General features: G+C 43.6%; 1 protein-coding gene and 1 pseudogene across 2 annotated transcripts in view; both read left to right on the forward strand.

The window, feature by feature from the left end:
- DMD (dystrophin) overlaps positions 1-12,938 on the forward strand; it is a 4,652,165-nt gene that overhangs the window by 4,001,611 nt on the left and 637,616 nt on the right. The gene's annotated exons all lie outside the window — the stretch shown is intronic.
- LOC147697862 (peroxisomal trans-2-enoyl-CoA reductase pseudogene) lies at positions 1,016-2,369 on the forward strand (annotated as a pseudogene).

Genomic DNA, 12,938 nt, shown 5'->3' on the forward strand with positions numbered 1-12,938 from the left:
GCCGCTGCCCCTGCGGACTGTCCCTCCACCTCGGGGTGGCGGACGGACGCAGGTCCGTCCGCCATCCTAATAGGCGCCTAAGTTTCTTGTAAAGAAGCACACCCCTTTTACTTGTAATGATGCAAAACCTATCAGAGATGCCTATGTGGTAGCCTTGGTGTCATACACATTCCAACCTTCTCTTGCGCTTCGCGCGCGCATAATGCACACAGCCTTCCGCCACTAAAACAAATGTGTAGATAGGTCTTTATATCTTCTGAAGGTGTGCAATATTTGAAACAACAATAAGCCTCTTCCAAAACGACTTCCACGATTTAATCAATTTACATTGACAATGAAGCTTGCTTCTCTTTAAGAATTCCAGAGCCGATGTTAAAAACCCACTCAAGTCTGGCAATCTCAGTGCTGGTATCACAAACGCTGTCTGGTTTGGGGCGAGAATAGAGCTTTCCTTCTCCACTCTCAGCGCATTAAAAGGTGCTTGTATCCAAGGAGATCAAGCTGACGTGTTCTTATCCTTTTCAAACCTATGCGTGGGCTTGGTCGCGGTTATCCCAGGTAGTTCCCTGCGGTGTAGAATGGATACTCTAGCGCCATTAGCTGGAGCTTTTCCTCTTTACCGTTTCCTCCATGTAATTATTTACCTCAGGCAATCAGCTTGGACTTCACGCTATCAGTGTTCCGTAGACACGTCGCAGCATCTTGTTTCATGGGGGTTTAGCGTTTATTGTTCAGCACATTGCATTGCTGCTTGCTTTTATTTCAGTTTTGTAGTTTTAGCTGTAATCCTGTTCGTGTCTTCTTTATCCTATTAGGATGGATGGTGGGCACAGATTAAGAGCTGGTTCCAGCAAATTAGGATACAAACAGGGAAACGTGTTAAGCAACAAGAAGGGGCCATCTTAAAATTGTGAAAATACTTCATTGGGGTTTCCTTTTACTGCCCGGAAGTGATGAAGCTTCTATGATTCAATCCCTTCTGTTATAGTTTTGGCTACAGGTAAATGTTGTTTGGATGCCGAGCCTTGCTGAGACCAGGGGCGGCACCGGTATCGGCAAGGCTATCACAGCTGAACTGCTCACTCTAGGGTGCAAAGTAGTTATCGCTTCCCAAAAGCTGGACAAACTAAAAGAAGCAGCTGATGAGCTAGCTGCTAAAATTCCACCTTCCAGCCCAGCAGTAGTGACTCCACTGCAGTGTAACATCCGTAAAGAGGAGGAGGTGGAGACCTTAATGAAGTCAACGCTAGCCTTGCATGGACGGATTGACTTCTTGGTCAACAATGGTGGCGGCCAGTTCCATAGCCCAGCTGAAGACATCAGTTTGAAAGGGTGGAACGCAGTTATCGATACCAACCTCAGAGGGACATTCTACTGCTGCAAAGCTGTATACAATGCTTGGATGAAGGACCATGGAGGGGCAATTGTTAACATTGTAGCTGATATGTGAAAGGATTTCCAGCCATGTCCCACACCGGTGCTGCAAGAGCTGGAGTCGATAATCTGACCAAGAGTTGAGCCATCGAGTGGGCCAGCCAAGGAATCCGGGTGCACTCTGTCGCTCCTGGAACAATATTTTCGGACACTGCTGTTGCAAACTACAAAGAACTCGGATCACACATCTTTAAGGAATATATCCCCAAGATTCCAGCCAAGAGACTAGGACTCCCTGAAGAAATCTCTCCCATGGTGTGCTTCTTGCTCTCTCCTGCTGCCTCCTTCGTCACCGGGGAAACTGTGAAGGTTGATGCCGGACAAAGCTTGTATCATTCCCCTTAGGAAGTACCAGACCATGCAAACTGGCCGCCCGCACCCGAAGGAGACAATGCAAGAGCTTTGGAGAAGCTGTTATCTGACAAACCTCCATCCAAACTCTGATGACGTTGAATCGCTTTGAAACAGACTGAATTTCTGAAGAATGGCTGCAGTCAAGCTTCAATTGTAGACACTATTGGCCAGTACTGTGACTTCCATGGTCATATTTAATTTCTCACTGAATGAAACTAATGACGTTTAAACACCGTGAACTGATGGAAATGAATGTTATAAATATAATTATCTTACAATGATTGCCATCTGCCGACAAAACACTGGGTTGGATGCAATGTGTGGTTCGAGAGATATTGAGGTTCCACAACTAATTGGTATTGCAAGGCTTGTGAAGTCCTTTGCTAATGCACTTGTCCTAGATGGATGAATTATGCACTGTCATTGCCCTGCGGTTGTTTTGCAAAAAGATGCTTGTTCTCTTTTGCTCTAAAAGTCTGCAGAAGAAACTCTAGTATTAGCCCTGATTCGCCATCAGTCCAGATTGAGATCTAGCAGACCTGCCCTCTTCAGGATAATTGGCACTGTATGAGCACATAGGAGAAAAGGAGTAGTGGTTGAGCTTGTGAAGATAGTAATATCTTGGGGGACACAGAAGCAACATGAGACCTGGCAGGTCTGATCTAGCCTTAACCACCTTTGTTTTGCAATATGTCAGTGTGCACAGGCTGATGGTGTGATTGATAAATAAGACATCTTGTACATAGTGGTTGTGCATCACTGTTCGGTCAGCTAGAGGTTTATGGGACCCTTAACTGCTGAACACAGTGTGGTCCTCAATCAAAGAAATATTAGTTAAATGTGCAAAGATCTGTCATCAAAAGTGCGTCCTAAATGTGCTAGATTGAGAGCTGTAGACGCAGATTCTTTTACGTATTCCTAAATGGGGCACAGTGCAACTAGAGAAGGCAATAGGGCTTCTTCTTTATGAATGTGTCTTCAACAGTTGATCATTTACAACATAGCACCATGTTTTTACTTAGCTTTGCCTCGTAATTAGTGTTGCACTACTCCTCTCCACTTTCCTGCTACTAACCTCTGCCCTCACCTATTCTGGCCCTAGTCCCCACCCTGTTTACCTGTAAATTTTCCCTCGTCATTTGAGATCTCGCTATTTTGTCTGATGCCCGATGGAGCTACCTGGTTTAGCTACAGCGGAGACAGGTCGGGAATTCCCTCCTTGGACGTCGCCTACCCAGTCGGTCTTTAGCCAGACTTCCTTCCGTCTGTCTCTCCTATCGTCTCTTCCTGCATCCTCCCTCTATTTATGTCTCTCCTTCTCTCCTCTCTCAATGTATTGAGACTGAACTATTTTGTCTGATGCCCGATGGAGCTACCTGGTTTAGCTTTAGGGAAGATGGTCGTCACCTACCCAGTCGGCATTTAGACAGACTTCATTTTGTCTCTCCTTGTTGTCTCTTCCCCTATCCTCCCTTTCTCACCTTCCCTGTCCCCTACCCTCTACGCTCCTTTATTTTGCCCTCCATGTTCTTTAAATGTTTCCCGTTGAGACCTAACTATTTGGCCAAAGCCTGATGGAGCTACCTGATAGCTATAGAGGAGATGGGTTTTGGGACTTCCCCCTCAACCGTCACCGAACCAGCCGGACTTTGGGCAGACGTTCCTTCGTCTTTCTGCCGTATCTCCCTCCCACCCCTTTTCCCTTATCCCCTTCCCCTCTACACTTCACTTATCCCGTTTTCTATGCTCTTGTAATTGTTTGTCTAGCAACTGATATAAATTGGAACTGATGTAATCTTGTAATTTTGTGGAACCTCATGTAAAGCGCTCTGATACCTCCGGGTCTAGCCAGCACTATATAAAACTCTTAAAATAAATAAATAAATAAAAAAGTAAGCATTTGACGATAATGATAAGATACTGGAGTGCCATTTTAAGCACTGATTATGAGTCAGTAGGAAAGGAATACTGCATGACATTCCTCTCTGCCTGATTATTAATGGGCTAGTGTTACTGCAACTGGTTTTCCTGGTGTTGGGACACCGGACCCAATTTTACTAGGTGGCCGTTCCCCGGTTAAATTACGTGAGGCTTTGCAGAAGTCAGAGCATATGGTATTTCGAAATTCGAAATTCTGGGCCCAATGTAGGTAATTACATTTTACCACTTCTTAAATACCGAATGATACCGAATCGGTATTTAAGAAGTGGTAAAATAGAGGGGGGGGGGGATGTAGGTAAAACAGAATCGGTAAATACCGATTCGTTAAGATTCATTATTTACCGATTCTGTAAATACCGAATCGGTAATGCCCATTGATTCCAATGGGCATTGACACCCAAAGGAATCAATGGACATTACCGAATCGGTATTTACCGATTCGGTAAATACCAATTTCAGCAAGGGTGCAGGGGGTGTCACTTTGACACCCTCTAGCAACCCAATTCCAGACTTGTGTGCCATGTGGCACACAGACATACCCTAAGGGCATGTCTGTGTGTCACATTGCACAGGTGTGCATGCACAGATGTGCATGCACACCTGAATTCGGTATTTTACCACCCAATAGGATTGGGTGGTAAAATACCGATTCTAAAGAGACTGTGGCACTCTTAGGAGTGCCACCTACATGTGGATTTACCGAATCGGTAAATATACCGATTCAGTATTTTACCGATTCTGTAAATTTACCGATTCTGTAAATTTACAGAATCGGTAAAATATAGGCCCCCTACATCTGAAACTCCATTTACCGGTCGGTAACGGTCGAATTCGACCGTTACCGGCCGGTAAATGGCCACCTACATAGGGCCCTCTGTGTGGTTTTAAGACTGGTAAGTCTGGACCCACATGATTATTCCCCATTCCATGGAGCTTAACTCGTATTTTAACTCGTTTGGTACTGGTGCAGTGTTACTGCATAGTAACATCAATTCTGCATGCAGAATTTCCACCTCGCTACTATTGGGAAACCCGAAATTAGTGCCCAAATGTCTGAATGCAAGTCCGATTTGTTATGACGTTGCAAGTCTACTTATTATTGGTAAGCGCATGGTTTGTTTGTGGCTTTTCCTTATGTCTGAATTTGTGTGTTTCAAACCATTGTCACTCTGTGACTTGTTTTGTCCCCCGTCATGCCCAGCTGTGTTGTCTCCAAGTTCATAGCCAGTAGGCAGTCTTGGGTTCAATTAGTGGAGGATGCCTTTGTAAGGCAACTGGTGCTCATGTAAAGCTCTCTGATACCTTCGGGTCGAGTTTGCGCTATATAAAACTGCAAAAAAATCAAAATAAATTAGATACTATTATCATCATAGCTCCTGGTGAGATCACTTGCCTACACTTAACCTGTTATTGCTGTACCCGATATGAAACCTGGGTTCGATATCAAGCATGGCAATTAATAAACAAAACATATATTGTACAAAATAATTGACATTTTAGAGCAACATTGTTGAACACCCTTTTGAAATCAATGTTTTTTTCGAAAGGTTTAACTCTTCATTTTGGTTCTACTTTTTCGCAGTCTGCTTTTTTCATACAGTCTTTTGATTTTACAAAGAAAATTGTTCAAACGTAACTACTATCGGTGATCTTTATTATTGTCCCTCTGTGGTGTAGATTGTACCACCAGTGCCCCTTCATTGAGTTAAACTTGTAACTGAAGGTGCACATCTGAGTTGAGTCATCTTCCTTCCCCATGTGTTTACTCAGGTATATGGCCGCAAATAGGGAAAGGGGTATTAGAAGCATGTGGGGATGGGAATTCCTTTAGGTCCACTACAGATCATAGGAGGGCAACTGATGTATGATTAAAAGCGGAAACGTGTCCAATACAGGATTGACCGGCACCTAGGGAATCAGCAGATGGAACTTTAGAGGAGGAGGAAGATGCAAGGCAAAATTGGTGGGGATAACAAGCAGAAGCGTGAAGACAAACAGAGGCAACTGGAGGGGGAACAATCAGAATAAGTTACAGACGTAAAGGAGGGAATAGACTTCTTTGGACTTATTGGGAGGCAAGCGACAAATGATACCCATTGCTCATTGACCGATATGGAGAGGTGGCGTTTTGACACAATTGGGTATCAGGGAAGCGAAGAAGCCACGTGACACTGATTGGATGAGCGTGAGAAGGCTGATTGGGGAGACAGATCAGAACACCAAAAACATTTGGCTAATGGAAGAAACTGGGAGAGGAGACAGAGGGGATTGAGGGAAAAGGGATTGTTTTTCTGTTGAGGATAGAGATTTTGAAATATAGGCGTGTCAATGTGGATAACCAAGAGAGGGTATAGACCAAGGGAGCTGAGCCAAGAAGATGGGTTTTATGGGATGGAATGAAAACGATGAATATACCTTTGATGGTCAGAGGACGAAAGAATTTTGTGTGGGAAAGTAAATACTTGATTTCATTTTGACATGTGTAGTATGTGTTTTCTTGAAAATCCACATTTCATGGTCAACACAGCTAGATTTGAGACAAATACACATCTAAAGACATGCTCTCTCAACAGAAATTTCAAGATCTAACTGAGTTTTATGAATTTTATATTACGGGTACGTTTTGCTAGTATTAGAGCTTTCTGATAGAAAGTGCTTCGAGCAACAAAGGATCTGCCATTTGACAAAAACTCCAGCCTCATCAGTAATTCTCCAAGTGCTGACTTGATGGATTTCACAAACCAGGGCTACTGCTATGGACACATCAGCAAACATAAAAGGATCAGCACACCCCAAATTATATATTACGCTGGTCAATCGAGACATAGAGTAATTAATCAGAAAAGGTGATGTTCATTCACTAACCAATCAAAGAATATAGCATTGCAAGAGACATCGCTTTCTCTGAACATCCTATACATACAAGACCCCAACGAAATAAACATAAAAGGTTCAACAAACACTCTCTACATAACTTCAATGCTCCGAAGGGATGTAAGGTGGTAAACCCACAAATTTACAATACCCCAAAACTTCTCTGCTCATTCACCAGGGAACACTAACTAACCTTTTCCCTCCACAACACCTACACTCTAACAGGACCAGACAGTTACCCTCCACAACACAGCACTCAAACAGGACAAGGGCTTCTTCCACACACTACTGCAAGTGGGGTGTAACCACATACCCCCATCACCATTCATTTAAACAGGACTAGGGTTCACCTGCATTGGGGTGTAACAGTGGCCCCCTTAACATTGGACTAAGCACACTGCCCGTCATCCTAAACCCCTTAGGAAGGATGGTCAACTCTACACTCTGGGCATAGCATAGTGCTCCTACATCCTAAAACCCTTAGGAAGGATGGTCAACTCTACACTCTGTGCTTAACAAAATGCCCCTACATACTAAACCCATTAGGAAAGATGGTCAAAAACATGGTCAGACTTCAGGACCAACATATCACTTAATCAAACATGATCACCCTTCAGGACTAACACGTCACTCTCCCCTTCTGTATACACAACATGACAGGGGAAAGAAATCAAGATGGCATGAAACACATATACTGAGGTAACCCCTCAAGAAACCCCCACTTCAGTGAGCGACCTCTTATCCGACATCCAAACTGGAATACTAACAGTAAGACCAACCCGAACAGTCCAATTCCTCCCCAGTTGCCACAAGAGGATCAGCAGTTGCAGTTTAGCTCCTTCAAAACAGCTCCAGGATGAGCCGCTCTCTAGCATGTGCACACTTCACATTGAACTGGCATGAAAGTCACAGGAAAATCCTATAGTTTCTTTAGCGGTACATAATCCACAAATTTCCATTGTTGACCCAATACGTAGCTAGAAAACACCTTGCAGGCATGCGCCTATTGCAATCGTCAACCGCGTTTTAGACTTCAAGTCAAATCATGCTGGAACTGTCCAACAAGAATAGTGCTGGTGGGCGCCCCCGGCACATAGTCAACCTTCATTCACAGCTTGCAATGTTTGTGACTCCACTGCCACAATATGAGGTAGTTGTGGTGCGATAATGAGTCTTCCCTAAGACGTGAAACTCCCTCGCCGCTAGCTAAAAAAGCTGAACTTTACTCAAATCCTGGTATTGTGAACACAGAAGATAGTGTCCACAGGACTCCTTCTACTGTGATAATCGCACACCTGCAGCCACACAATGCTGCCCCCGCACAACATGAGCTTTACGCAGCCATCTCCTGATGAACTTCACTTTCTAGTATTTTGTCTCTTTGTCTGCAACTTCACAAAGACGGATTTAGCTGCGCATTCTCCATCATGCGGGTCTTCAGCAAAATGCGAAGGAATGTTGATATAACGGCTCCCACCGCCCATGGCTTCCATGCTCGTGACTTCACATCGCCTAGCAGCTCCTCTGACTCCCACTGCACTACACACGTGCCTGGAGGAAAGAACAACCCAGCCCACACAACCTTTATTTATATGCCACCACAACCCTTGCACTACCAATGGTATCCAATTTTGGGGTAAGGGACAAAATTCACTCATAGCCTGTGATTTCTTACCGCCTCAGAGTCAAGATTAAATGTTTACTTGGCAAATGAAGCAGGTCCTTAGTGTCACTCACAGTGTAAACTAATAAACTGTCATTTAGCTGTCAAAATGACTAATCCCCCTCACCGTCAGATCTGCCAGCTCACTTCAAATTCACTTCAAATGTAATGCTGCCAATTCCTTTAAAGTCAACGCTGCTAGTCCACTTGCTGCCAGCTGTAAACTCCAACCTTGTCAGCGCTAGTTACACATTCTTAAGTTAAACAGTTCCAAAACACATTTCATACCAGGGTTGTCTGCGGGCTGTCAGATGTAATAGACACTGGTGGGACTGCCAGGGCATTTTTCTCCTTCCAGGCTTCACTTTCTTTGTTATTTAATCTTCTTAATTTCTTCAGCAGTTCCATAAGGTTCTTCTTAGTTTCCTGTTCCTCTGGAGTAGTTTCTTTTCCTCTTGTCACCACTGTTAAAATGAAGGATTGATACTTGTAGGTTATAAAAAAAAGTAGGCTTATTCGCTTAGTTGTAGGCCACAGATAAAGTCCTACCAGGAGCAGCATTGTGCTGCTCAGCCGTTCTTCCTCCAACTGTCCACTCATCCAGGAACAAACACTCTCAAGATTCCAACCATACAATGGCCTCTCTTACTGGCTGAGCACCAGGAAACATCAAGACTGTGGGGAGAATGCATAAAAAAGCAAGACGCCACAACACATCTCCCCATCATGAAAACAATTCGAAATTCAGCAGGATGAAAGATGGCAAACACCCCCACAAACCGTCACCAAAACTGTAAATAGAAGGGATGAGCAGCAGGGAAGAGAACATCAGTGGGGAGGACCAGTGCTTAATTTGAGCTGGTGCTTTCCGGTGCTACGCACCAGCGCTTAATTGGTTTCTGGTGCTGGGCACTGGCACCTTAATGTCAACGCCATACTTAGAACAGAGATGAGCAGAACAATGGTTGTTTAGGACAACAATATACATTAGAAATTGCTAATCCCTACCTCCCCCGCCATTCCTTTAGCTATGGGACCCTGGAGTAATCTGAACTGTCACATTTACATGCACGAAAGATGATTACTAGTTGTTTTGGCAGCGATGACAAGGGCGATGGGTGGTGCAAGCTGCAGTGACCTCCTGGTCAGGGCCCTGGCACTTTATATTTTACAAATTAAGCACTGCAGTATGCTCAACAGTAGACAACAATACACTCCTCCCCTTCCATGTGCAGCAGGTTACAGGTGCAATGTTGGGGCCTCGGGCGCAAAGACTACTGGGACGTGTAGTCGCCTGCAACCAAAGAAGTCTCCTGTGCAGCTGAGTTGTTACAGCACTATATGTGCTGGGTGTTAGGGCTCCTCCCCCTTCCAAGTGCAGCGGGTCACAGGTGTAATGTTGGCGCCTCCAGCCACAACAACTACTGGGACGTATAGTCCTCCTGCAGGCAAAGAAGAGTCTCCCTTTTTTTGAAGAGTTATATGAAACATTTATTTAATAAAACATGATGTATGTATGTATGTATTGCAGTTTTATATAGCGCGACACTATCACCCAAAGGGTGATCATGTAAAGGTCAAGAGTTTGACATTTGATGCGTGCATCAGCAAATTTTAGTCACATTTTACGCTTTAAACAATGGTGCTCTAAACAATTTTGAGGCCTAGTACGTGTAAATTGTGGCTATCTACTCGTTTTGCACATTTTTAAACAACTTTTATTTCATTAAAATCTGCACGTTAATATTGCACATATATATTTACCATATTATTTTGCGTTTTGCTCCAAACACCTCTTCAGGGAGTGGACAGAAGTGGTGGGGATTGGAAGGGGTGGGGGCTGGGATACACATTCCTGGATCTGGTCACCAAGAGGAGAGAAGGAGATCTGCTGCTGGCTGTGTAGCTGGACCTTTGGTCGCCTGATTAAAAAGAGAAGAAGCTCAAATAACCAGTTTTGCTCCTCCTTGCCCACACTCAAAATGTCCTAAAAAAATGGGGCCCCTGCTTTTACTTTAAAAACATTTTTTTTTACAGATTAAGCACTTCACATCACTTTACGATTCCACTAGCCTCTAGTTCATCATCTCACTTGAAAGGTGACGCTCATCATTATGCTAAGGGAAGGAGGCTACTTGGCATCTGAGGGCGCGTGGCTACATATTCCCAGGATAACATGGTGATTAACAGCCCTGCAGATCCAATCACTAGTGAACTGGGGAATGTGAGAAAACCGAGCACAGTCGCCTTCGCTTCCTCCTATCTAGCCAGCGAGATCCGCGCGCTGATAAGAAGCAGAGGAGAGGTTAATGATTTGGGAAGCTGGCGTGCTGAGCGCAGGAAATGAAATTTAAAAAAAACACGGTGGAAAGACGAGGAAGGGAAAAAAATTAAAGGGGAATGCGTGAAATAAAGGTTTTACATTGCTGTCCCTTCTTAATCTCCCTGAGGGGTGGTTGCGACAGGAACAGTCATTTGTTTTCCGCGGAGCAGGCAGCGAGCTCGCGAGTGTGGAGCTTGCATTTTCTTCCTGGTTTAATGCAGCCTCCTGGAGCACTGTTCACGTCAGAGATGACATGTTTGGTGGGATGTACCTGTAGTGACTCCAATCACAACAGGAACAGACGAATGAGAAGAGTAGAATTATATTAAATAGGACGTTTATTCTCAAGGTGAAGAATAACATGCAGCTCCAGAAAAGATACATCAAGAAGGACACCAGAGCCACAGTTACCGTTGCTCAGCCACTGAACATTCCTATTACATACACAAGGTTCCAATTAAAGGAACATGCCATCACTACACATCCTCCTTCTTAACAAAGAAACAAACAAAATAAAAAAAAAAAACAAATAAGAAAACAACAACATAAAATCATTGACAACTCGGACCTAATAATCCGCCATGTATGTTTAGTAAATACCGCACAAACCTATGTGATCAACAAATGAGAACTAAACCAGATCACCCCCAACCATCCCCCCTTTCCAAATTGCGAAAGAGAGAAGAAAAAAAAACAATATCATCCAGTACATATTTCACCAATATGTGATCACTGAAATTCAAATCTCAATGTTCCGATCATAATTAACTTGAACATCACAATCATCTGACTCAGAAGCAGATGAATCATCTTCAAATTGAACATAAGTAACTTTTTCCTTTGAAAATGTCTTATTTTCCCGGTTGCAAACCCTTGAGAAATGACCCACCAATCCGCACTCTATACAGTTTGCATGCTTAGCAGGGCACCTCTCAAAAGTAGCAGCAAGTGAGTAACTCCCACATCTAAAACACACCACATCACTAAATTTCTTCCTTTCACTTCCCTCACTAAATTTCTTCCTTACCCTACACTCCCACTCCTTCTCACTAAATTTCTTCCTTTCACTACCCTCCCACTCCTTCCTATCACGAAAATCACCATTTCCTCCTGGGGAATTGATTTGTAAATTTGAGGTCAAACGCATACCAGAAGAACCTTTGTCCCCTGTTGCTGAATCCCTGGCTATCAAAAACATACTAACAAGCTTACACACCAACACAGATCCCAAAATAAAATTGGTACAGCAATGGATAACAACCTTCATGTAAATGCGAAAGAGAAACAAAAAAAACTCCCAAACAACCACTACGTGAATGACGAGTCAGTAAAAATATAAAGACTCAAATAACCACTTCAAGAATAATGAGACAGCAAAATATAAAGATTGCACGTCTATAACGTAAATGAATAACCACTTGCAAACTCTAAACTGATACCTCATGAAATTCCTGAGCCTCAAGAAATCTCTGCTGCAATGTATACCGCAAGAAATCTCTACTGCATGTATGATACAATTACAACCCCAAAATCCCCCGAAATAGTCAACTGTGTTTTCGTGAAAGTCAACCTAATAAATATACTGTTTACATGACAAACACATTACTTCACTGTTAACTGTTACATTGTGAAATTCGAGTACTTCATGAATTATTAACAGCATATATACTACAGGAACGAGAAGAAAGAAAATGGTCACTACTGCTCTATTGTAAGCACAACGTATTCGAAAGCCTTCTTTGCACACTGGATATATGGAGAGAACATGACACACGGTGTGCGTGTCACCAGCAAAACAGCATAACAATGTTCATCCACAAACTTTCAATGTTGCTCCCAAATAAGTTCCAGAGAGGAATCACAGGCGCGCAGCTCCGTAGACAATCCCGATGAAAACGATGAAAAAAAAATGAGTTTTGAAACGCTCGGCAATGGTTACTATGGTAACCGAAATGAAAACAAAATGAAGATGGCCGCCATGCGTGAAACTAACGTGGTGATGTCACAGCGCTACCCAGAATGCCTTGCGCACTGGTGATGACGTTAGCTTTGTATGCGCCGAGAATCCGAAGGTTTAGGAGACTCCAGAAGCTATGGAGTCGGCGCTCTGTGACTCGAGGCAAGTGTTCACGGGGAAAAGCAGTTGGGCGGTTGAACTTCAAAGGTAAACACTTCGTACCGCAGCTTTACTATCCGGTCAAAAAGCCCCGAAAATACTTCCAAATGTTGCCAGAATTAGCCTCGGTCCAAAACTGACCACAAACCCTTCCTCTTCAAGTGGCAAATCCAAGAAGTATCCACTGTTTTCTTCTCCGATCCCAAAATGAAATTTCCTTTCTGAGAGTCCTC

Source organism: Lissotriton vulgaris, chromosome 8 (assembly GCF_964263255.1).
Source record: "Lissotriton vulgaris chromosome 8, aLisVul1.2, whole genome shotgun sequence".
Lineage (NCBI taxonomy): Eukaryota > Metazoa > Chordata > Amphibia > Caudata > Salamandridae > Lissotriton > Lissotriton vulgaris.